This window comes from Peromyscus eremicus, chromosome 11 (genome assembly GCF_949786415.1).
Source record: "Peromyscus eremicus chromosome 11, PerEre_H2_v1, whole genome shotgun sequence".
NCBI lineage: Eukaryota > Metazoa > Chordata > Mammalia > Rodentia > Cricetidae > Peromyscus > Peromyscus eremicus.
The window spans coordinates 72,959,289-72,985,741 of record NC_081427.1 but is presented as its reverse complement, the minus strand read 5'-3'; the positions used below and the strand labels follow the sequence as shown (position 1 = coordinate 72,985,741).

The 26,453-nt window shown below is 39.9% G+C and overlaps 1 protein-coding gene and 1 long non-coding RNA gene across 8 annotated transcripts in view; one reads left to right on the top strand and one right to left on the bottom strand.

Moving 5' to 3' along the window:
• Arb2a (ARB2 cotranscriptional regulator A) overlaps positions 1–26,453 on the top strand; it is a 464,203-nt gene that overhangs the window by 60,033 nt on the left and 377,717 nt on the right. The gene's annotated exons all lie outside the window — the stretch shown is intronic.
• Positions 385–18,719, bottom strand: LOC131921814 (uncharacterized). The gene is made up of 4 exons (XR_009382104.1): positions 18,610–18,719; positions 9,246–9,492; positions 4,972–5,029; positions 385–1,176 (listed from the first exon to the last, which is right to left on the bottom strand). It is a non-coding gene; the product is annotated as an uncharacterized LOC131921814 (long non-coding RNA).

The window sequence follows — 26,453 nt, the reverse complement described above, 5'->3', positions numbered from 1 at the left end:
GACTCAGTCAAAATGGAAAGGCTCTCATGCTAAGTAGTAAACAGGATGGCAGAGGCTGTTTGTAACCTGGGAGATTTCCCCAAACTTCTCTTCTGTGTCAGTACTGAGTCACTGTTAAATATGGAACTTATTAACCAATAGAATTAGAAAGGGAGATTTAGTTTTCTTGCCTATTTTAGGCCTTTGCATTTTCTATAATATGTATCATTATAGCTTCTGTAAGAATCAATAAATTGTCAGTGTTCATAATAAGAAAACACCAGCAATTAGGTAGTCTTACAAGTTTGGCTTTTTATTGATAGTACAATACCAGCAGACACAACTAAGATCATAAATCCCTCCCTACCCCAACCTAAGCTCGTAAAATCTTTTGCAAAATAGTGGAAAATAATTGAAAAAAATTACATTAAAATAGGATTTATTAAAGACTGTAGGGCACTTAGATCTTACAGGTTTTTTGATGGCTATATTGAGGTGTACATAATGAACAGCTTAAAGTCAGGAACAATGCAGATTATTATTTTAATACTCAAATATTTGAATGCAATCCATATAAGTATATAAATTCCATAATATGAATATCATTTGGGCTTTCATTGGCTACCAGGAGACCTGGGTTCTTGTTCTAGCTCCATCAGACCTGTGTTGCTGTACAGAGTCATATTTGCCCGCATATGACATGGACATAAGTATTATTTGTACTGTTCTGAGGAATCCGTAAGTAGGCCCTTGTGATATCGGTTTATATTCTTTTAGTTTGTCACTTTTTGGAACATGGAAGAAAAATAGAAATTATTACTTTAAGGGTATTTTGTAGTTACCTTGGTTACTGATAAAGTAGTTTAATTCCATGCCTTTCTTTGTCCATTGTCTCCAAGGTTATCTTTCCACAGTGGAAATAATCTTAGGCCCTGAAGCGGTGAACAATCTTCTTTGACTTCACCTCACTCTGGCACACGTTTGTACAGGAAATGCTGTATCTAGACTGACGTTAGTAATTAGACATTTTAGAATGGAAAAATCTACTCTGGAATAATTTTCTGTTTCTTAAAAGCAGTCCGCCATTGACGTAAGAACAGGTATGTAGAGCAGTTAAACAGGCTGCGAAGTCCATAAATGGAGGGAAGCACAGCTCCATTTGGAGACATCATGTCTGTCAGCTGCAGTTGTAAGACACTAGAGGAAAACGACATTCTGCTTCAGTAGATAGTAATCTATAGAATATATAATCTGACTCTTTATTACAGCATACACCAGAATGAATTTCATGTAAATTAAGAACTTAGACAAAATGTACTAGGTCCATAGTATTGATGATTGCTTGAAACAGCACCCTAGAAATTATGTCATTTAAAATATTCTTTTTTTGCCGGGCGGTGGTGGCGCACGCCTTTAATCCCAGCACTCGGGAGGCAGAGGCAGGCGGATCTCTGTGAGTTCGAGGCCAGCCTGGTCTCCAAAGCGAGTTCCAAGAAAGGTGCAAAGCTACACAGAAACCCTGTCTTGAAAAAAACAAAACAAAACAAAAAAACAAAAAAAAACCAAAAAAAACCAAAATATTCTTTTTTTTTTTTTTTAAATGCCGAATGCTGTTTATTGAAGGAGGGAGGAGGTCTTAAATACAGACTTACAGCACAATGGGAGAACCCCGGAGGGCAGAAGTTTGCTACTGATGTTTTACAATCTTGCATCCAAGTTGTTAACACCCATTATGCAGGATACACAGCCAAGGAACTTTCCTTAAGCATTCAGGAGGGTGGAACCCGGCAGAGAACTAGCATAGGGAGGATATCAAGGTCAAGGTCAACAAGCAAAGCAACAGTTACCCAAAATGGGGGCCAGGGCCCTACAGGTCCCCTTTTTTCTAAAAAATGAGCTTCTGACTTAGGTTGCGTGGGACGTCAGCAGGTCACCTTATCCGTCATGGAGACGCCTGCCCAGGCCACACAGGCGCTCTGTCTTAGGTTGGTGAGCACCCTCCAGGCATTACCCGTCTCTGAATACTCATTATCATACAATCGTGTGTGAGCTGCAGAGTTAACTGCTGCCAAAGATCTCAAAGTTGCGCTGGGCTTGCAATCTGTGTGTTCAACACAGAAAAGACCAACCGAAGTCCTAACCCATCCATATCCAGTAGGCTAAAGGCAACTGAGCCATTCCCTTCCTTAACGAGCCTTACTGCAAATTGAAGTCCTTGTAAGAAGGTATCCCAAAAGCAAATGGAACTTGAGTTTATAAATTTATAATTTTCAAAGCCAATCAAAATGTATATAACTATTGAATTAAATTTATCATGCTCAATAGAATGAAAGATTAACTAACTGTGGTAGCTACTTTTGCTGTTAGGGTCTCCACTGTGCTAGCTGTAGTAACTAATTATGAAATGGCAATCCCAGAAACAGTAGCAGCGGTGGCCGCCACTGCTATAACAGCAACAATGGCAGCAGCGATGTCAAATTCTCTTCTGGAGCGTGCGGACATCCACTGGCATGGATACAACTCCAGGAACATGAACCTCCAAGGCCCATTTTTCTTGATCCCAGCACGACTTAAGCTGGCAGCTCTGCAAAAGAACAACTAAGAACCATAAAGAAAAAACAGGCAGCTCCCAAGGAGCAGAACTAATGGTCTCATAATGGCTACATTCCGGCTCATAAATTTTAAGGTATCTTCAAAGGGGGCTAAATGAATTTCAGAAGGCCAATAAGTGTTGCACAGAGCCACTCCTGAAAAGTAGGTACTACACCAGCTTGAAGAGGATTGTGAAAATGAAAATGAAATTAGCTGGCATGCTACTGTTAACAAATGGAGGTCAGTGATCTTCAAGGTTATCCTTAATCTCCAAGGTGTCTGGGTGACATGTTCTCAAACATACTTGAAAAAGCAGTTACCATACATTACCTTCTGGAGAATCCAACCGCATGGCTACAGTTCCTAAGCTTATGTTAATGCTTGTCAAAGCTGGCCATATTGGGCTCTGAATCCCCATTGGCATCAGAAGGGGAGAGTTTTTCACGAAGGCCCAATAGGTCTCTGCCATGTTGGGCTTCAGCAGCAGCCACAGGGCACACACAGCACTCAGGAATCCAAAGAGGAACCTCATTGTCCTGAGGAAAGACATAAACAGAACCCCAGGCCCTCACCAACACCAGATTGGGTCTCCTCCAAGTGCCAGTAGAAAGATCCTTCCATTGCTCTAGAGGGTAATTTACAACAGGAGCCCTCCAGTGCTTATCTGCAGCGGATACTCCAGCAAAATCCACCGATAAAAAATTAAAGTATTCTTTACTTCCCTGGACTGAGCATCTTTGGGAGAGAAATCCTAAACCCATGTGACCTGGATGAATGAAGAGCAACTGAATCAAATTCCTTAAATAAAAATTTATTGTTTACAAAACCCCCCCTTTACTTTAAAACAGCAGCTCTCAACCAGTGGGCTGTGACCCCTTGGGGTTGAATGACCCTTTCATAGGGGTCACGTATCAGATATCCTACATATCAGGTATTTGTATTGTGATTTATAACAGTCAAATTACTGTTACAAAGTAGCAATGAAAATAATTGTATGGTTGAGGGTCACCACAACATGAGGAACTGTATTAAAGTGTCACAGCATCAGGAAGGTTGAGAACCACTGCTTTAAAGCAATCTGAGTTTTTAAGAGAAATGTCTAATTCTAGCTTGAAGCAAGAAATGAGTGGTCAGCTTAGAATATTTTGTTAGTTAGATTGCAAGAAAGCTTCAAGACTGCTAGTCTTTTAAAGCTTCAGAATAAGATAAAATAAAAACTAACAATAAAATAGCCAACATAGCAAAAAAAACCAACCAACCAACCAACCAACCAACCAACCAACCAAACAAACAAAAAAACCAATTAGCCCCAAAGCCCACTCCCCCACACCTCCTAAACTCACCAATGGATAAAAGTCATGAATAAGTAGTTCGTAAAGAAAGAAATTCGAATCATTTTAAACATGTGAAGTTTTGTTTAACCTCACAGTTTTAATGAGGCTGTACAGAATCAGGGCCTTTCACATATTGTTGGCGGGAGTGTAGACAATTGCTCTAAGTCCCATTAGAGTATTACTTGCTAATATCTTAACAGAATTATTATACAGTCATTTTTCCTTTGGTATGAGAACAGGGAAAAGAACTAGAATTACTGTGCAAGCATGACAAGGACTCAGTACTCTATTGCTGGAACTGAGCTCCAGGGGCTTCTGTGCAAGGACCAGAGAGGCCTCTAGTAACTAAGGGTGGTCCCCCAACAGACAGCAAGCAGGAACTATTTCTCAGTCTTACCATTGTAGTACATGGGTTTTACCAGTCTGTTGGAAGTAGACATTTTCTACAGTCCCCAGTTAAGAGTACAGCTGATAGACACTTTGATTCGGAAACCTGTAGTAGAGAAACGAATAGAACCCACCAAGGCTTCTGTTGTAATTGTGTGTGTGTGTGTACATGTGCTTATAGGCACATGTGAGCATGCTTGTGGAGGCTAGAGGTCAACGATGGATGTCATTCACAATTGCCCCCCAACTTAATTTTGAGACAGGGTCTTCCTTTGAACTTGGACCTGATTGATTCAGTTAGAATGACAAGGCAGTGATCTCCAGGGCTCCACTTGGCTCTGCCTCCCTAGCCGTGCAATTACAGAGATGCCCAGGGTTTGTTATAAATTTTGAGATACTAAATTGTGTTGTTTAATTTGTAAACCAGTAATAGAGCAGCAATATTATATAATGTCTCAACGAAATAATTGATTCAGATAAGGGTCATCAATTATTGTTAATTCCTTTAGAGGAAAGGATGTGAGAGAATGTGTATAGCAGTAAGTAAAGCATCACTTTATAGATTTCTTGCAATTATAAGAGTGAAAAATATAGCTTTAAAGTAGAGCTCTAGCTGTCAGTTCTCCTTAAGAAAACAGTTAGGAAGCACTAGTATATGAATATAAACAAGAATACTTACAAATGCCGGGAGGCTCTTGTCTCAAAAACTAATACCATGAAGTTTTAAAGCAGGTACTCTGTAGGGGCATTTGGGGAAGACTGTTAATTTTCTTTAGTGAGATGAAGACATTATGATAATGTAGGCGATTGTTCTTATTCTTAGGAGATACACATAAACTATTTAGGGAGAGAGTCATGATGCATGAAGGTTATTTTTAAGTGCTTCTTTAAAAAGAGGGAAAAATACAAAAATAAAAAGAAGCCTAGCTGTATTTGGAACAGTTATCCCAGCACTTGGAAGGTTGAGGCCACAGGCTTGTTACTTCAAGGCCAGAGACTCTGTCTAAAAAAAATAAAACAATGAATTTAAAAAAGTCTACATGGTAAAATGTTAACAGTTTTTTAATAGAGTACAGAATGATAAGTATAAAGTTGTTTATTCTACTATTTGCTTTTTCTGCATATCTGAAAGCTTCAAAATTAAATATTAAGGGAAAGGATTAAGATATGGAAATGGGAAGAAGGTTCTGGTTTTGTGAGTGAGACTAGCTCATTGACATTGATAGCTTTTACTTCTTGCATAATACTGTTTTCTGTTGTGCTCTTCCAATACTAGGATTTGGAATTTAGTAATCCTTTGGCATGCTGAATCCCCAGCATTTTATGTGGTTTTATTTGCATAAAACTCTTATGATCTTCCTGTCTACCTTAAATCATCTCTTGATTTCTTTTAACATTAATGCAATATAAATGCTGTGTAAGAGTTGTATGATGTAGTTTAGGGAATGATGACAGTCTAAATGTTCAGTCCAGGTACAATGAAGAAACTTTTGGAGGCTGGTAAACCAAGTTTATAAGTGCAGAGCACAGTTTTCTCTGCAGTGAGAGCTTCGCCCTAGCCATTTATCTTTAAAGACTGCTTAGACTGGAGTAGTGGCTCAGTGGGTCAGAGCACTTTCTGTTCTCACAGAGGATCCAAGTGTGGTTTCTCAGCGTCAGTATTATGTGGCTCCCAACTGCCTATAATTCCATCTCTAGGAACCCAGAGCTTTTTCCTGGCTTCCACTGTCACTTGCATGTCACTTCCAGTGTCCATGCATATACACGTGCACACAGATTAACCCAAATCTTAAAAAGAAGATGATTTCTTTTATTTCTGTTGTGCTGGGAGTCAAAGGCAGACCCTTACAGATGCTTGGCCACTCAACCACTCAGCCACATCCCCTCCTTAGTTTATTCTGTTTCTAGAGAGATCCTTTTTCTTTTTTCCTTTTGTGTTGACTAGCTTTATGTCAGCTTGATACACGCTAGAGTCATCTGAGAGGAGGGAACCTCCATTGAGAAAATGCTTCCATAAGATCCATAAGGCAGACCTATAGGACATTTTCTTAGTGGTGTGGGAGGGCTCAGCCCATTTCGGGTGGTGCCATCCCTGGGCTGGTAGTCTCGGGTGCTATATGAAGCAGGCTGTGTAAACCATGAAGAGCAAGCCAGTAAGCAGCACTCCTCTGTGACCTCTGCATCAGCTCCTGGTTCCAGGTTTCTGCGCTGCTTGAGTTCCTGTCCTAACTGCTTTCACCCTTCCTTCCCTATGTTGCTTTGGTCTGAGTACTTCATCACCATAATAGAAGCCCTGTCTAGGATACCTGGGGCATAGTGGTATGGCTGCTGGTTGATTGTATTTGGGATTTTGGAGGGAATAGCATAGCTAGGTAGGTGTTGTGATAGATACCCACTATGTATCTCCCATGCTTTCTGTATCTTCTTGTATCAGCCAAGAATACAAGGCTTTAGCTGAGCACTGTAGCTCATGCTTCTAATCACAGCACTTGGGAGGTAGATACCAAAGGACTGCCGTAAAATTGAGGCCAGCTTGGGCAGTGTAGTAAATTGAAAATCAGCTTAGGCTAGAATGAGACCTTGTCTCAAAAATCCTCTGACACCAAACAACAAGAAAATACTAGGCCTGCTGTTTTCTTGAACCATTTGCCAGAGTTATAGTTGTAAATGAGTATCCTTGAATGACAAAATGCAGGCTTGTGTGTTAGTCACCACAATAAAGACTCCCAAGCATTGTATTCCTGCTACAGATTCTCTCTGGGTTTAGTTATATTACCCTCATGGAAGTTAGGGGCTAGGGAGCCAATGTAAATAAGCTGGTGCTGGGCTATGATTAATAAGCTCCCTTCATTTTGATTCATTGTCTTTGACCCAGAAGCTCTGTTCTATGCCAGCATGCACAGAACAGTAATAAGCTGATTAGCCTCTTAGCAGTGGATAATCAGATCTCAGACTCTTCAGTGGTGTTGGAATCTATCAATGGTCCTCAGTAATCCTGCTTTCATTCTGACTTCTCACTTTGCTTGCCACTGGACCTGCATTTTTAGGGTATGATGTCTGGGATTTTATGTGGACATTAACTTGCTTGTTCTTTTTAGATGGTTAGTACTATCATTCATTCCAATATTTAAGTCAAAAATGTCACTCCTTCAGTCCTTGATAATTGCTACATCTTGTCATTTTAACTTCTTAACATACTGTTGTTCCCTATCTTCATTTGCATTAATTTAGCTTCAGTTTACATAATCTCTTAATTAACTTACTGTGTTTCTTACTGCTCTGTACTGAATTGTGTTCCCAAGTTCAAATTCAAAATGTAATCTTTCTTGAAATTGTGTTTAGAGATGGTGTTCAAGAGCTGAGTAGACTTAAATTAGGACACAGTGCTGGGTCCTGATCCAGTGGCAGAGAGGTTTTTCTCTTCATGTGTGAACCATGAGAATGGCCCTGTGGGACAGTGAGAAGGGAACTGTACATGTGGGAGTAGGGGATGGACAGACGGAAGGACATTAAACCCCCAAACAAAAAACCTTTCAACGAGAACCAAATTAGCCTGCACCCTGATCATGGACTTCTAAACCGTCAGAGATGTGAATTCTCTCGTTTCACCCATTTTGTCTATGGTATTTTTACTTCCTTTCTTGCCCCAATACCAACTCACCCTATGTTTGAGGTATATAAACCTACTAACTTTTAAAAAAATACATCATGCTGTTTTAGATCTCTGGTGCTGTTCTGAGGCAAAGAGCATGTGGTACTAAGCTGTATGTTTTACCACCCCATCAGTCTGAGCGTATTTATTGATCTTTCAGGTTTAGTTCAACCTTTAATAATGGTTTCTTTGATTTGTGTAGGATAGAATGGCCCCTCTAGTCTTTATGTCTCATATTTGCTTTTAAACCAGTTCTCCTAGAGCATGCACAATGTTTTATATTTATTACTTCTTTATATATCTTCTCCCTTTACTAGATGTATCAGGAGAGGAGATCCTAACACACTGGCTAAATGGGTAGATGGGTAGTCAGGGTTCTTTAGAGAAACAGAATCTTGTTGGATGCCTATATGTGTGTCAAAACACACAAACACACACACAATGAGAAAGAGGGGGGTGGGTAGGAGAGAGACAGAGAGAAGCTTGGGGGGATTGTTTTCTGTGGAGACTCAGTGAAGAGATATAATCTGAATTTAAAAGCAAGATTTAGGGCTGGAGAGATGGCTCAGAGGTTAAGAGCACTGACTGCTCTTCCAGAGGTCCTGAGTTCAATTCCCAGCAACCACATGGTGGCTCACAACCATCTGTAATGAGATCTGGTGCCCTCTTCTGGCCTGCAGTCACATATGCTGTACACATAATAAATAAATAACTCTTTAAAAAAAAAAAACAACAAAATTTAAAGGGTTTTTCTCCCCCAGCATTCTCTTCTTTGCAGTGGGTGCAAGTTAATTTTGTTAAGGCTTTCAACTGATTGGGTGAAGCCCACCGATGATATGGATGTTTGTTTTATTCAAAACTTACCAAGTTAATTGTAAATCACATCAAAAAACCATTCCCCACAGAAAACACCCACACACACAATAATGTTTTACCAAATATTTGCACATGTGGGCCTGCCAAGTTGACTCATAGAATTTAGAATTAACTAGAAAGTGATCACTCCAAGATGAAATTAAAAAAAAATTATCTATTATTATACATATATTAATGATGTGTTCAGGCACATGTGCCATAGTGTGCATGGGGAGGCCAAAGGATAATATTTTAAAGTTTAGTTCTCTCCTGCCACATTTATTTGAGTTCTAGGGATGGAGCTCAGGTCACCAGACTTGCATTAGTGGGTGGCAAATGACTTTACCTAATGATTCATCTCACCAGCTCCCGCTAGGATATCAATTTGTCAGAGTGCTATAAGACCCTACACAGTGCCCCCTATTTTATTTCTACCAGAAGCTCACCATTCTATTCTGTGTGATGTCTTTTCACATAGAAACAAGGTTGGTCTATATTTCAGCCCAGCATAGTATGATAGGCATGTAGCCAGCCTCTCTTTTCTATTATAGCCAGTGATTGTCCTTTCAGTCACTGAAGTTTGCGTTCTATGATAAGGCTGGTGGCAGTGGTACATTGTATAACTTGATGGTCAGGCAGAATACATTCCCTAGAAATTCCTTCTCAGATGCTACTGTTGGAGGGAGATGCAACCTGAAAAATAAGAGGTATGTTACTAGTGTTCCCGTCACTTATAAGAAATTAGTGCATTTATCATTATAGTGAATACTCAGTATGATTCTACCATGATGCTGCATAGGTTTGTCAAGTTCTAAAGCCAAGGTGGTCTTGGCAGAGGTACTGCTTCATCACTTCCCGCATCTTCTGTAATTATTTGAAGACATACATACTGTTGCTTTTTCACAGTGAACCAGTATGATGCTAGATTTCTTGATCGAATCCCTGCTTAATCATTCATTTACTTTACTTCAGCTACTGTTTCTTCTATTTGCCATGTATTTATTATTTAATTTAATTTTTTATATTATATTTCTAATTATTATTATTATTTTTTTACATCCTGACCAAAGTTTCCCCTCCCTCCTGTCCTCCCAGTAACCCCCCCCCCACATCCCCCTTGCTCCCACTGTTAGGAGTTCCACAAGAAGACCAAGCTACACAACTGTCACCTATATACAGAGGGCCTAGGTCAGTCTCATTCAGGCTCCCTGGTTGTTCATGCAGTCTCTGTGAGCCCCTAAGAGCCCAGGTTATTTGATTCTGTGGGTTTTCTTATGGTGTCCTTGGCCCCTCTGGTTCATACAATCCTTTCTCCTCTTGGCCAGGATTCCTGGTGCTAGGCCTAATATTTGGCTGTAGGTTTCTGCATCTGTTTCCATCAATTGCTGTGTGAAGCCTCTATGATGTCAGTTGGGCTAGGCATTTAATCCCAGCACATCCCATGGGCAGGACAGACTATAAGTCTAAGGCTATGTGACTGGGTTGGTGTCCCAGTCCCTCCACTGGAAGTCTTGCCTGGTCACAGGAAATGGCCAGTTCAGGCTATGTGTCTCATATTACTAGGAGTCTCTGTGTAGATTCTTGAGAGTTTCCCTTAGAACAGGTTTCTACCTTATCTGAAATGCCTCCTTTTCCAGTCATCTCTTTCAGTATTATTCCTCTCCACCCTCTCCACCTGATCCCTCATGTTCCCATTCCCACTGGCCCCCCCATCCAACACAAAATCTCTTCTATTTACTCTACCCAAGGAGATCCAAGCATTCCCCCATTGATCTCTCCTTGTTACTTAGCCTCTTTGGGTCTGTGGATTGTAGCATGGTTATCCTTTACTTAACAACTAATATCCACTTATGAGTGAGTACATACCATGTTTGTCTTTCTGGGTCTGGGTTACCTTACTCAGGCTGATTTTTTTCTAGTTCCATCCGTTTGCTTGCAAATTTCATGATGTCTTGTTTTTGTTGTTGTTCATTTGGTTGATTTTTTGAGACAGAGTTTTACTGTGTAGCTCTGACTGTCCTGGAATTTACTCTGTAGACCAGTCTGGCTTTGAACTCACAGAGATCCACCCGCTTCTGCCCTGGAGTTCTGGGACTAAAGACATGCTCCACCACTGCCCTACAGTGTCATTGTTTTTAACAACTGAGTAATACTCTGTTGTGTAAATGTACCACATTTTCTTTATCCATTCTTCAGTGGAGGGACATCTAGGTTGTTTCCTGGTTCTGGCTATTATGAATAATGCTACTGTGAGCATAATTGAGCAAGTGTCCTTGTGGTATGATTGATCATCCTTTGGGTATATGCCCAAGAGTGGTATCACTGGGTCTTGAGGTAGGTTGGTTCCCAATTTTCTGAGAAAACGCCATACTGATTTCCAAAGTGGCTGTACAAGTTTGTACTCCCACCAGCAGTGGAGGAGTGTTCCCCTTGCTCTACATCCTCTCCAGCATAAGCTGTCATTATTGTTTTTGATCTTAGCCATTCTGACAGGTGTAAGATGGAATCTCATAGTCATTTTGATTTGCATTTCTCTGATGGTTATGGATGTTGAACATTTCTTTAAGTGTATCTTGGCTGTGTGAGATTCTTCTGTTGAGAATTCTCTGTTCAGATCTGTACTGCATCTTTACATCAGATTGTTTGTTTTTTTGATATCTAGTTTTTTGAGTTCTCTATATATTTTGGAAATTAGCCCTGTGTCAAATGTGGGCTTGGTGAAGGTCTTTTCCCATTCTGCAGATTGCTGCTTTTTCTTCTTAACAGTGTCCTTTGCCTTACAGAAGCTTTTCAGTTTCGTGAGGTCCCATTTATTGTCATTCTTAGTGTCTGTGTTATTGGGGTTTTGTTCCAGAAGTTATCTCCCGTGCCAATGTGTTCAAGGCTATTTCCCACTTTCTCTTCTCTCAGGTTCAGTATATCTGGATTTTGGTTGATGTTTTTGATCCACTTGGACTTGAGTTTTGTTCAGGGCAATAGACCAGCACCTTTTCCTGAAGATGCTTTCTTTTTTCCATTGTGTAATTTTGGCTTCTTTGTCCAAAATTAGGTGTCCATAGATGTGTAGATTTACATCTGGGTCTCCAATTCGATTTCATTGATCCACCTGTCTGGTTTTATGCTAACACCATTGCAGTTTTTATTACGGTAGCTATGTAGTAGAGCTTGAAGTCAGGGATGGTGATACCTCTGGAAATTCTGTTATTGTACAGGATTGCTTTAGCTATTCTGGGTTTTTTGTTTTTCCATATGAAGTTGAGTATTATTCTTTCAATTCTGTAAAGAATTGTGTTGGGATTTTAATGAGGTTTGCATCGAATCTGTAGAATGCTTTTGGTAAGGTGGTCATTTTTATTATGTTAATCATACAGATCCATGAGCACGAGAGATCTTTCCATCTTCTTATATCTTCTTCAAAGACTTGAAGTTCTTATCATAGAGGTTATTAACTTGCTTGGTTAGAGTTCCACCGAGATATTTTATATTATTTGATGCTATTGTGAAAGGTGGTATTTCCCTGATTTCTTTCTCAGTCCATTTGTCATTTGTATATAGAGGGTTACTGAATATTTGAGTTAATTTTATATCCAACCACTTCACTGATGGTGTTTATCAGCTGTAGGAGTTCCCTGATAGAATTTTAATTTCTAGGGCCACTTATGTATACTATCATATCATCTGCAAATAGTGATACTGTGACTTCTACCTTTCCAATTTGTATCCCCTTTATCTCCTTTTGATGTATTATTGATCTAGCTAGAATTTCGAGTACAATATTGAATAGGTATGGAGAGAGTGGACAGGCTTGTTTTGTTCTTGATTTTAGTGGAATTGCTTTGAGTTTCTATTTAATTTGATATTGGTTATAGGCTTGTTGTAAATTTTCTTTATTATGTTTAGGTATTTCCCTGTATCCTTGATCTGTCCAAGACTTTCATCATGAAGGGGTATTGGATTTGGTCAAAGGCTTTTTCCGAATTCAATGAGATGATTGTGTGTTTTTTTTCTTTCAGTTTGTTTATATGGTGGATTACATTGACAAATTTTGTATGTTGAACCATCTCTGTATCTCTGGGATGAAGCCTACTTGATCATGGTGGATGATCTTTTTGGTGTGTTTTTGGACTTCGTTTGCAAGTATTTGTTATTTTTGTAACTAAGTACATAAGGGAAATTGGTTCACATTTCTCTTTCTTTGTTGAATCTTTATGTGGTTTGGGTATCAGGGTAATTGTGGCCTCATAAAATGAATTGGATGGTGTTCTTTCTGTTTCTGTTTTGTAGAATACTTTGAGGAGTATTCACATTAACTTTTTTAAAAGTCTGGCAGAATTCTGTGCTGAAACTCTTTGGCTCTGAGCTTTTTTTGGTTGGGAGACTTTTAATGACTCCTGTTCTCTTAGTGGTTATAGGTCTATTTAAGTTGTTTATCTGTTCTTGATTTAACTTTAGTAAGTGGTATGTATTGAGAAAGTTATTCATTTCTTTTGGATTTTCTAATTTAGTGGCATATAGTTTATAAAGTATGACTTAGTGATTCTTTAAATTTCCTCAGTGTCTATTGTTATGCCCCCTTTTTCTTTCTGATTTTGTTAATTTGTATATACTCTGTTTGCCTTTTAGCTAGTTTAGATAAGGGTTTGTCTATCTTGTTGATTTACCAACTCTGTTTCCTTGATTTTTTTGTATTGTTCTCTCTGTTTCTATTTTATTGATTTCAGCTCTGTTAGATTATTTCCTGTCATCTACTCCTCCTGTGTGCGTTTGCTTCTTTTTGTTCTAGAGCTGTCAGGTGTGCTGTTAAGATGCTAGTATGAGATCTCTCCAAATTCTTTATGCAGGCCCTTAGTGCAATGAACTTTCTTCTTAGCACTGCTTTCATTGTATCCCATAACTTTTGATATGTTGTGCATTCATTTTCATTGAATTCTAGAAAGTCTTTAATTTCTTTTTTTATTTTTTCCTTGACCCAGTGGTAATTCAGTAGAGTTTTTCAGTTTCGTGAATTTATGGGCTTTCTGTTGTTGTTCATGTCCAGCTTTAATCTATGATGGTATGATAGGATGCAGAGGGTTATTTTAATTTTCTGGTACCTGTTGAAACTTGCTTTGCCACTGAGTATGTGTTTATTTTTGGAGGAAGTTCCATGAGGTGCTGAGAAGAAGGTATATTCTTTCGTGGTCGAATGAAACGTCCTGTAGATATCTGTTAGGTTCCTTTGGTTTATAACATCTGTTAGCTCCAGTATTTCTCTGTTTAGTTTTTGTCTGGATGAACTGTCCATTTTGAGAGTTGGGTATTGAATCTCTCACTATCAATGTGTGATGGTTGATATGTGATTTAAACGTTAGTAATGTTTCTTTTAGAAATGTGGGTGCCTTGCATTCAGGCCATAAATGTTAAGGATTGGAAATGTTTTCTTGGTAGATTTTTCTTTGATAATGAAATGTTCTTCCCTATCTCTTTTGATTAATTTTGGTGTGAAATCTATTTTGTTATATATTAGGATAGCTATACCAGCTTGGTTCATAGGTCCATTTGCTTGGAAAATCTTTTTCCAATCTTTACTCTGAGGTAATGTCTATTTTTGATGTTGAGGTGTATTTCTTGTATGTAACAGAAGGATGGATCTTGTTTTTATTGGGACTTGAGTCCATTGATATTGAGAGATATCAATAACCAATGGTTGATTCTTATTATTTGGTTCTAGTTGCTGTTGGTGTGTGTGCATGTGTACATGGGTATGTGCGTGCATGTGTGTGTATTTGCTTCCCTTCTCTTGCTTTTGTTAGTGTGAGGTTATTTATTTCCTGTGTTTTCGTGGGTGTAGTTAACCTCTTTGGGTATCATCTGTAGGGCTCGATTTGTAGATATCATTTGAATTTGAGTTTATAATGTTATATCTTTTTTCTTCATCTGTGGTGATTGAAAGTTTTGCTGGATATAACAGTCTGGGCTGGCAACTGTCCTCTTTTAGAGTCTACAGCACATCTATCCAGGCCCTTCTGGCTTTTAGATTCTCCATTGAGAAGTCAGATGTAATCCTAATAGGCCTACTTTTATATGTTACTTTGTCTTTTTCCCTTGCAGCTTTTAATATTCTTTCTTTGTTCGGTATGTTTAGTGTTTTGTTTATTATGTGCCAAGGGGACTTTCTTTTCTTGTCCAATGTATTTGGTGTTCTGTATGCTTCTTGTACCTTTGTAGACATCTCTGTCTTTAGCTTAGGAAAACTTTATTCTATGATTTTGTTGAAAATATTTACTGGGTCTTTGAGTTGGATTCTCCTTCTTATCTTCCCATTATTCTTCAGTTTGGTCTTTTTCTAGTGTCCCAAATTTCCTGCATATTTTTTTGTCAGGAATTTTTTAGATTTATCTTTTTCTTTGATGGATGTATCTACTTATTCTATCATATCATCAATGCCTGATACTTTCTCTTCCATCTACTGTATTGTGTTGTTGATGCTTGCATCCTTAGCCTTAGTTCTTGTTTGCTTACCTAGATTTTCCACACCCAGAACCCCTCTCTTCCCCCCCCCCCCCCCGTTGGTTTTTGATTCTGTTTTTTTCTTTGCTTCTATTTCCATTTCCAGGTTTGAACAATTTTACTCATTTCCTTCAATTGTTTGTTTGATTTTTCTTGGCTTTTTTTTTTTAAGGGATTTATTTATTTCCTCCACTTTTTTGTTTGTCTTTTCTTCAGTTTCATTACAGGATTCATTCATTTCTTAATTAAAGCCCTCTATCATCTTTGTAAATTTGTTTTTAAGGTCTTTTTCTTGTCTTTCAGCAGTGTTGGAACATTCTGGGCTTGCTGTAGTAGGATAGCTGGGCTCTGATTGTGACATATTACCCTGGCTATTATTGATTTGTTCTTATGCTGGTGTCTAGACATCTGGGTTTGGAGTGATTATAGGTCTAGGTTTTGATTTCTGGGTTTGTCTTTGTTAGATGGGTGCTTTCTTCTTTGATTTCTCTTTCCTCTCTGGTCTTCTGGCCTGTGTGGTCTGTGGTTAAGCAGGGGGTCTGTACCTGAGTTGGCTGCTGAACTTCTAGTGGCCAGTGTGCTCTCTTGTTAAGCAGGGGATCTCTGCCTGAGTTAGGGCCTGGGACCTGGAAACAAGGAAAGCAGGGCGGTTGGGAATAATGTGTGGATGCACTGAGAGAACTGAGTAGATTGAGGGCTGGGAAGGTGGCCTACCTGGAGTTCTGGTGGCCTATGTGGCCTCTGATCCATCAGGGATTCTGTGCCAGAGATGGAGACTGGTACACACGAAAGAGGAGGGGATGGAGAATTGGAGATATTGTTGGAGGGGGGCAGTGGAGGGAGTGGAGAAGGTCTGTGGGCAGGTGGCCCGCCTGTTCTCTGGTGCAGCAGGGAGTCTCCCCTGGAGTTGGGGACTGGGATATAGTGATAAGGAGGGGTAGGGGAGTTGGGGATAGAGTTTGGGTGTAAGCACCGAGAGAGTGGGGGAGGTTCCAGAAGGGCTTCCTACCTGACCTTCTGGCAGGCATGGCGGTGCTTGGGAAGGGGTTGTCTGCAGGAGTTGGGGCCTGGGACAAGTGATGAGGGGGAAAAGGACAACTGAGGATTGGGTCTGTTGGAAGCTAGAGAGTTGGGAAGGTCCATGGGTGGCCAATCTTCCTCGTCTCTGGCAATGTAGCCTGTTGAGAATTGGAATTGAATGTGGTAGCTTGAAAGGAAATGGCCTCCAAAGAGAGTGGCACTATGAGGAGGTGTGGCCTTGTTGGAGGAAGTGTGTCACTGTAGGGGTGGACTTTGAGATCTCTTTTGCTCAAGCTTCCCTCAGTGTCACAGTCAGCCGACTTCCTGTTGCCTGCAAGGTATAGGACTCACAGCTATTTCTCTAGCACTGTATCTGCCTGCATGCTGCCATGCTCCTCCTCATGATGATAATGAACTGTACTTCTGAAACTGTAAGTGAGCCACCCCAATGAAATGTCTTCTTTATAAGAGTTACCTGGGTCATGGTGTCTCTTCACAGCAATAAAAACCTTAACTAAGACATTGGACAATGTTATTTGTGTTATTTTGTTTTCTTATACCTGTTGATTAGATGCTCTGAAGTGTTTGTTTATGCCTTGTGGCCTCGTGAATATGTTTAGTCTCTTCAGATTGAAGATTTCCTTTGAGGATCCTCTGTAGAGGTGGCTTATTTGTCATAAATTCCTTAACTTTGTTTTTATCATGGAAAGTTCTTCTTTCTTCTTGGGTTACTAGAGATAGTTTTGTTCATTATGATAGGCTTCATTGGCATCTTTAGTCTTTCAGAACTTGCAGAATACCAGCCCACCCCCTTCTGGCTTTCAAAGTTGCCATAGAAAAGTTAGATGCCATTCTGATGGTCCTACTTTTATACATGACTTCATTTTTCTCTCTTGTACCTTTCAATGACTTTTCTTCGTTGTGTACATTTAATCTTTTGATTATCACATGGTGTGTGAAGTTTCTTTCCTGGTCCTATTAGGTATTCTGTGTGCCTCTTGTACCTTAATAAGCATCTAATTCCTTAGTTAGGGAAATTCTTGTCTGTGATTTTGTGGAAAATGTTTTTTGAGTCTTTGACTTGTTTTCATACATTGGGTTTGATTTTTTATACTGTCCAACAGTTCCTGCATATTCATATTCTAATTTGTTTTGTTTTTATTAAATTTAATGTTCTCTACATCATGGTCAAGACCTGTTATTCTTACTTCCACTTCATTCATTATTTTATCAAATCTTTCTGCTAGGCTTTTTATTAGATTTCTGAGATTTTTGTTTTGAGCTTTATTTCAATTTAGGTTTTTTTTTTTTTTTTTTTTTTAGGGATTCTATCTTTTTTATTTATTAAATTATATTTGCATATCTTGAATTCCTTTTATTGTTTAATTTTAGTTTATGTTTTCTCAGTGTGCATTCCATCATTTTTTATTTATATCCTCTTTAAGTTCCTTGAACATATTTTTAATTGCTATTTAGAAACCATTGTCTTGTGTATCAACTAACTGACTTTTATCACACAGTATTACTATAGGGATACTAATTCATGGAGGAGATATGTTGTTTGGGTTATTCATGTTGTTCGTGTTGTTACCATGTGGAGTAGGTTGTTAATGGTGTTTCTTAGTATGGATATCTGTTCTCGCCTTTGTTGTATGGGTGGCCAAATCCTTGTTTGTTGTTATTCCAACTTGTGTTTTGAACCCACTGAATGGTGTTTGGCATTCAGTCTTGGGACCACACTTCTTTGATGTGGCAGTAGAGTGTCATAAGTGGTCCTAGCTCAGCTAGAGTAGGTGCAATTTCTGACCTCAGGTCAAACCTTATTTTGGATTAGAAGATATACTTTCTTGATCAGAAGTCTCTGAAGGGCTCACTGGATTCTATGATGGCCCCTGTGTGGCAGAAACTTGTGTCACAGTGGGAGCGAGCAGTGTTCCATGAGAGCAGGGAGCAGAATGCCCCACAGTCCTTAGGCAGAGGTGAATTGGGTTGAGGCCAGGCTGGGGGTTCCTGTATGGGGTTAGGGACACATAGGTGGGGTAATTGAAGGACTGGCTCTAAATGTCCATGGTGGTTTGAATGAGAATGGCCCCCACAGGCTCATATAATTGAATGTTTGGTTCCCAGTTGGTGGACTATTTAGGAAGGATTAGGAGGTGTGACCTCTTTGGAGGAGGTGTGTCACTGGGGGTTGGGCTTTGAGGTTTTCAAAAGATTATGCCAGGCCCAGTCTCTCTCCCTCTGCCTCCTGCTTGCGGATCAGATGGGAGCTCCCAGGTACTGCTCTAGCACCATGCCTACCTGCTACTTTGCTCCATGACATGATGGCCATGGACTCACCCTCTGAAACTGTAAGCAAGCCCCCAATATATGCTTCCTTTTATAAGTTGCCTTAGTCGTGGTGTCTCTTCACAGCCATAGAACACTAAGACAATGTCCCTATGGGGATAGAAGCCCCAGGATGCCACATCATTCCACAGCAACCTGGTAGGTGGAGGGATCTCTAACTGGTATTGTGACCATAAGATGATATGTTGTTCCCAAGCAGTGTGGTAGGTGAGGTGACTGATGCACAAGTGGATGTGGACTGGTTCTGGAAGTCTCTACCTGGAGTTCTGGGTTGCAGCATACTATGAGGTTCTAGGTGGTATGGTGGATAGGATGCTGATTTGGCAGCAGGCAGACTGGCTCTGAGTGTCCCTTTATGGGGTCATGGTTGCAGGATACCATGCAGCACCTGGGTAGTCCAGTAGTCAGGTAGGCTGACTGTTGGAGTCCCAACCTCTCATTTAAAGAAATTAATTTTAGTTCTACGTTCCAAAGTTTTATTTTATGTTTTCATTTGTTTTATCTTACTCTTCGTCCAATAAAAAAATATATGTCCATTTGATGCGCTGTTTTTTTGACTATTGCTGAACACTGTGTACCATAAAATGCATTTTTAAAACTGAACAAATGTAACTTGGCTTTTCGAATTGGTATTCTGTTGTTTTGCCCTGGCTCTTGGTTTGTGTTTGAGTATTTGAGTCTGTCAGCAGGTGTAAAGCTCAGTCCAGAGCTGTTATCCTTCTATCTTGCCTGTGGTCATCTATTCGAGCTGAAGGCCCAGTCCCAGGGTGTTGTACTCAACAGCTGTGTTCAGGGAATCTGATGCATGTTTACAGTCAATAGTCTTTCTGAGATGTGTATTCCTTCTTATTTAGTCCTCAGAGAGTACAAGCTGTGTGTCTTAGTCAAGGCTTCTGTTGCTGTGGTGAAACACTAAGACCAAAGCAGCATGGGGAGGAAAGAGTTTGTCTTACATTTCCACATCACAGTTCATCATTGAAGGAAGTCAGGACAGGAACTCAACCAGGGCAGGAATGTGGAGGCGGAGCTGACACAGAGGACATGGAGCAATGCTGCTTACATGCTTGCTCAGCCTGCTTTCTTATAGAACCCACACCACCAGCCCAGTGATGGCCTCACCCACAATGAGCTCGACCCTCCCCCATTAGTCACTAATTAAGAGAATGCCTTAGAGTTGGATCTTATGGAGACATTTCTCAATTGAGGGTCCCTCCTTTCAGATGACTCTAGCTGTGTTAGGTTGATCTAAAATCAGCCAGCACAGTGTATTTATGTGTGTGTTAGTGATCAGTCCTCACTACTAACTGTAGCTCCCCTTTGTCCAGGTAGGTTACCAACTTGAGTGACAGCATCAAGAAAGCCTACTGATGTGTTTACTTGTTGGTTCCCATGTACTCTTGATTTTGGAAGGGAATTCTTTGATGCATACCAAGATTCCCTACTTTTACAACTTATTCAAATTCCCTTAAAGTCACTTCTTGTACTAATGGCAGCACTTATGGACCTTTACCATGGGCTACATTTCTTCATTACATCAAAGTTCAGTTTCCCACTGTTCTGCCTATGTAAGCTATTCTCTACTACCTATGAGTGTGTGTGTGTGGGGAGGGGGTAGGAAGAAGGTGGGGGGAGGAAACAGGAGAAGAAGAGGGAGGAGAAACTGTGGTCAGTATGTAAATAAATACAAAAATAATAAAATAAGATCAATCTATAGGCAGGCTTTTAGGGCATTTTCTTAATTGGTGGTGTGGGAGGGCCCAGCACATGTTGGGCAGTGTTACCCTTGGACACCACCAGGTTCTGGGTGCTATAAAAAAGCAGGCTGAGCAAATCATGGGGAGCAAGCCAGTAAGCACCACTTCTCTGTGGCCTTTGCATCAGCTCGTGCCCTCGGGTTCTTGCCCTGAGTGAGTTCCTGCCCTAAGTGCTTTTGATGTTGAACTGCCCACATGGAAATGTGAGGGAAACAATCCATTTCCCTCCCATTGTGGCTTTTGGTCACAGTGTTTAATCACAACACAACAGAAACTCTGAGACAGTGGTGCTTCAGTGATATTCCATCTAGCTTGCAACAAGGACCAAGACATTTCTGTTTTCAGAAAGAAGCTAACTTTAAACAGTCTTCTATATAGGATGCTTCATGTTTAGATTAGATATGGCCTTTTTCCAATTTTCAGCAATAAATTGTGATTTTTAAATTAGTGTCAACATACTGCTTCATTTTGTAATGTTCACACCTGCTAAAGTAGCAACATCTCTAAGCATTTTTTTTTATTGTTTGAGAGTTTCTACTATATATTTTCATCATGTTCACACCGAAGCCCTCTAATGCATTTAATAATGTTTTAGGAAGCTAATGATAGCAAGCCACAAAACTAGTTATGTTGTTATAAAAATGGCAGAAGGCGACCTTGGCGGGATGGACCCAAGGGGTCCCAGAAAGCCATGCCACACGACAGAAGCCATACAACAGAGCTCATGTGGAGAATTTATTGGGGGAGAGGGGGAGGGATGCAGAGTGTGCCTCCAGAGATAAGGGCTGAGGAGAGAGGAGGAATGAGAGAAGACAGAGGGAAGAGAAGAAGAGATGGAAAGGAGGAAGGGAAGGGGGTGCAGATGTGGCCTTGGAAAGGGGGTAAAGGGGCAGGAGTTTGCCTTTAATAAAGGGATTTAACGCACAATTATATAGAGGCTACAGCATCCATGCAGCGCATGTCCATAGTCTACGGCCTTAGGGCCTGGGCTGTCTAGGAATTTGCCTGAATGTTAGCAAATTCATCCTGCCCAGTTCCCAAGGGGCAGGCCAGGTAATGTCTAAATGCTAACATATGTCCTTCCTAGTGTGCCCAGTGTTGTAGTTTAGATGTAAAATAAGCTCCATAGGCTCACATGTTTAAACAATTCCTCCCAGTTGATAGCTCTACTTTGGGAGGTTGTAGAAATGGTGGAGGTGCAGCCTCGCCAGACAAAACAGGTTGAGCCTGGGAGGGTTTAAGGTCTGTCCTGTCATCTGGCCTGTCATGGTTAGTTCTTTGCTTCCTGTCTGCAGAGATGAGCAAGGCGTGTCTGTATGTTTCTGCTGCCGCCATTGACAACATTTGCTTCTGTGTTTGCTAAACGAGGAGTCACAGTGGGCCTCAGCTGCTGCTTGTTACCAGGACAAGAAGGATACTAACTAATACACCTTCTTTTCAGGATTTTGTTTGGTTCTCAAGTGTCTGAACTACTCTCTTGGTAATCATTGATCATACAAGTGCTTTGTTACTCTGGTGTAGTCCCCCTATAGGAGCAGCTCCATGTGTGTTCTTTCTGAGAGATGGAATGGGGTGTATTTTGTCCTTTGTGCTGAAGTACTATTTCTAAAATGCAGACTTCACATGGTAGTTGAATGTTCATGGAACCAATGGGAGTGGCTTTACTTGTTCACTAGAAGAGAAGTATCCTAAGGTATGAATGGTTGTCACTCATTAGCAGTGACTTCCAGTTTGATTGTCATACATGATCCTGACTCTAAAAGCTTAGGCATTTCTTTTTCTTACCCGTACTCTTTGTTTTCCCACTGAGATTACTACCAAGTTCTTTTCTGTAGGTAGAATATGGTTCCAGATACCACTACTAAAAAGAAAGTGAGAGAAGGTATTGGAGTGGTACTTGGATTTTATCTTTCATGCGCTCCTTTCAGAGTGAACAAAGTAATTCAGATCACCCATTCAGGAACCAGAATACTCTTTCTCCATGCACCTGACTTGGGAGAGTGGCCATGAGAGGGTTTAATAATAGCAGGTCCTCCTGTCTGCTGTCTGGAAAAGGCTAAGTGTTTCGAAATGGTCCCCCCCCCCATTTGTTTTAATTAAATCATAACAGCCTTAGTAATTCTCTTTCTATAATTGTTGCTCAGAGTAACCAGTTAAAAATTAATAAGCTATAGCTGTAATGCTTCTATGAGAGAACTGTAAGAGATAAATCAACAGCAAAGAGAAATACTGCACTTCTATAGGAATAGCACTATGAGTGGAGAAAAGAACTTTCCAGTTTTTGATAAGATTAACAAGCATTGCATTTAACAGTTTCTGAAAGCACCAAAGTCTTCATTAGCTAATTTTGAAGGGTTACCACCCTGATTTTAACCTGTAAAATAAAGGATGATAGATGAATATATGAGTTTTCCTGATGACTTTGGTTAGTGGGATAGGAGAACAAATAAGTTAAGCAAAATAATGACTTGGATATAAAAAGCAGCACTGTTTAATAACTAAGGTCAATTGGGGAACAATTAATTTTTTCAATAACTGATGAGAATAAGATAAAAGTAAGTTGAAAATAAACTAATAGTTGATACTGACCCTTAGCCTACAGAGTAACTGAATAAACCAATAAAGACGTGGCTGCCCACTCCCTACTCATCCATATGCAAAGATTTAAGGTAATTGTTAATTAATCAGTTTGTAAAGAGTTGGATCAATATGCATACATTTTGTGTAAATGACAAATAATTCATTATTTAAATCAAATACATTATTTTATGTTTTTATAAACAAGTATTTTGCCCTAATTAAAATTTAGTTCCTTAGCAGTTGTGTATTCAAAGTGTCATCTATACATAGATCTTAAAGACTTCATACCCTTTTGAGTAATTATGCTAAATGTGCACTGTAAGCTAATGTCCATCTTTTGTCCATTCTGACCATATATACCTTGTATCCTATTCTACTTGATTGTAATTGTTAAGGTTGTGTATGTGAATTGTCAGTAAAAGTAAAGAAAAAAACTTTGTGACTATTAGATTATTTTGAGGCTGTTTTATTAATTCATGCAAAGTTCATTCATATCCAAACAGTCATAATCAATATCATGTATTATAAATAATACATAATACGTGTGAATAATTGTGAGGAAAATGAAAAATAAATTTGCATCTTTTCTCTTTTTTCCTCGGTTCTGTTTGGTGTGTACAGTTATGCTGTGACCCATTTTATCTGCTATCTCACATTCTCTACCAACTTCTTCCTGGAATCATTTATATGTGCACCAATGTCCTCCATCTTAATGTTTGATGGCTTTTGTTGCCTCACCTAGCAATATTTGAGTTTGTCATGAAAATTTTTTAATATTATCTTAAATCTGATTGTCTTTTTCAACACTCTACTCATTTTCCATGTCCCTTGTAGTCTACTTTATTTTTACCCACTATTTGATGCTTGTTTGTACATGCTCAGTTCTGGGTCCTCTCTGCTTGTCACTGTGACCACTCTCCTTTAGTCTGCTAGCCATGTCTTCGCAATGCAAACCTTTGCACTCTCATCTCCTCTGCTGTGGACTGGACATCTTCACTCAGGGTTTCCCGGATAGCTCACATTCTGATTGCACAAGTGAACTGATCACCTTGTCCCTTCCTGGGAAAAGTTCTGCCCTAAATCCTAAACTCTGGTCCCCTGCCGGATACCCAGGGTTAGGCTTGAGCTTCTCTTCTTTCTCAGCTCATGTAGTACCAGCCAAGCTTCCTGCTCTACCTGCTGATCATTCCATCAGTTCTTTCTGTTACAGCGAGTCCTAAATCCAGATTCCATTCTTTCTTCATTCATTCTTTAATTCATTCATTCAGCCTTTAACTTATGAATGTTGTTGATTGCTTACTTTGTGTCACGAAAAGTTCTAGGTAACTTGAGAATCACACAGTTAACAACATAAGTATACTTGTCCTCATGGAGCTCACATTCTCTTCAAAACTATTTGTTTTAGTTTTATCTGTCTGTCTGTCTGCCAGCCAGCCAGCCTGCCTGCCTGCCTGCCTGCCTACCTACCTACCTACCTACCTACCTACCCATCTGCCTGCCTGTCTGTCTGTCTATCTATCGATCCATCCGTCCATCCGTGCATGTGTTTGTTTGTATGTGTGTGTGTGTGTGTGTGTGTGTGTGTGTGTGTGTGTGTGTATGTACACACGTGCATATGGTACCCACAGAGGTTAGAATAGGGTGTTAGATCCCCTCAACTTGGATTTTAGATGGTTGAGAACCATTGGATATGGGTACTGAGAACTGAACTCAGGTCTTCTTTAGGAGCAGCAAGTACTATTAACTAGTCCCGAGATTCCATTTTTACATGAAGAAATGAACACATTATAAAGTAAAAAGATCAAATGGGTTTCAGAGATGACTCAGTCAGTAGTGTTTGCTGCACAAGCATGAGGACCTGAGTTTGGACCCAAGAACCCAAGCATGGCAGTATAGTCTTGTAATCTGGCTCCCAGCAGCAGGAGGGTGGAGATAGGAGGATGTTGGGGACTTTGTGGCCAGTTACTATAGCTATATCAGTGAGCTTCAAGTTCAGTGAGAGTCCTTGTGTCAGAGGGGGAAAAAAGTGCCTAGGGCAATTGAAGATGACATCAGACAACAAGGTTTGACCTCTGCACACACATACGTGTGCACCCCTATGCACATGCATACATGCACGCATGTGCGTACACACACACACACACACACACACACACACACACACACACAGAGAGAGAGAGAGAGAGAGAGAGAGAGAGAGAGAGAGAGAGAGAGAGAGAGAATACTTTATATAAAAGGCAGTAATACTTTGGAAAAATATCCAGCCATCATTTAGGATGACTTGAACAAAAGAAAGATAAAAGAAGCTCTAGTGGCAGGCTAGGAGCAGTTCAGCACTAAACAGGTCAGAGGATAAATATCCCCAGTAGGGACTGAAAACAGTGCGGCCATTCAGCAACAAGAACACAAGGACACCACACTATCCCTAAAACCACCCGAGGAATATGAAACAAGATGAATAGCTATTTCTTCAGCTCTGTCACTTGCGGCTTCGCGAGGGCGGTGTGTTGACGTCCTGCTGGCTCTCTCCATGAGAGTTGAAACAGTCCATCTTCTACTCCTCTTCTACTTTAGGATAAAGCCTGTATTTCTTGATGTGGTCTGTACAACTCATATGGCATACCTGGTCTAGGTAGCATAATTTCCCTCTGCCATACTCTGCAGTCAAGCTTTCATGAACTGGTGCAGTAACTTGAAGTTGTTATTTTCCTCACAATCTTAATATGGTCTGTCTTCTTTGTATGCAATTCTTCTTCCTTTCTTCAACTTTATAGCTGATACTTATCTCTCAGGTAAGTGTCCCTTTAATGAGACTTTTCCAGATCTGTGCTTAGATGAGATCCTTAGAGAACCCAGTACTTACTGTCATAACATATCACATTTGCTTTCTCTTAAGTTTAACATGTTTCTCTTTATAGTTTTTTTCTAGGCTGTGCTCATTTGAATTAAAACAATATTTCTGGTGTCTAGCTCAGCCTCTTGTCAGATTGGCACTATGATAGCTGTTTACTGCATACTTAGTACAGTGAGAAAATGATATTTGTGTTCAGTATTGTGATGGAATTTGTAGTACTTTTTCTTTCGTGTTTTCAGATATGAATATTTTATGTAAAATGGAAAAACTTAGTATTGTATTATCAATAAGTATATTTTATTATTTTGAGCTGTAGTTGGTATAAAATCGAATGGACAAAACACCCTACAAGAAGTCAATGGCTGTAAGATTGAGTTAAGGTAGAATAGGGGAAAATTGACATGGGGTCCTACCTCCAACCAAGTTGATTGAGTTGATACTTGCTGGCAAAGAGAAAATCACTTTTCTCTAATGGAGTGTCACTGGGTATACGAGCCACATTCCAGGGCAGGCCCCATTACGTAAAAGTTGACCACCACAAAAAAACAAAACAAAACAAAAAAAAACTTCAGTGTTTTTTCTTTACACCTGTTGGCTTTTGTTTTGAC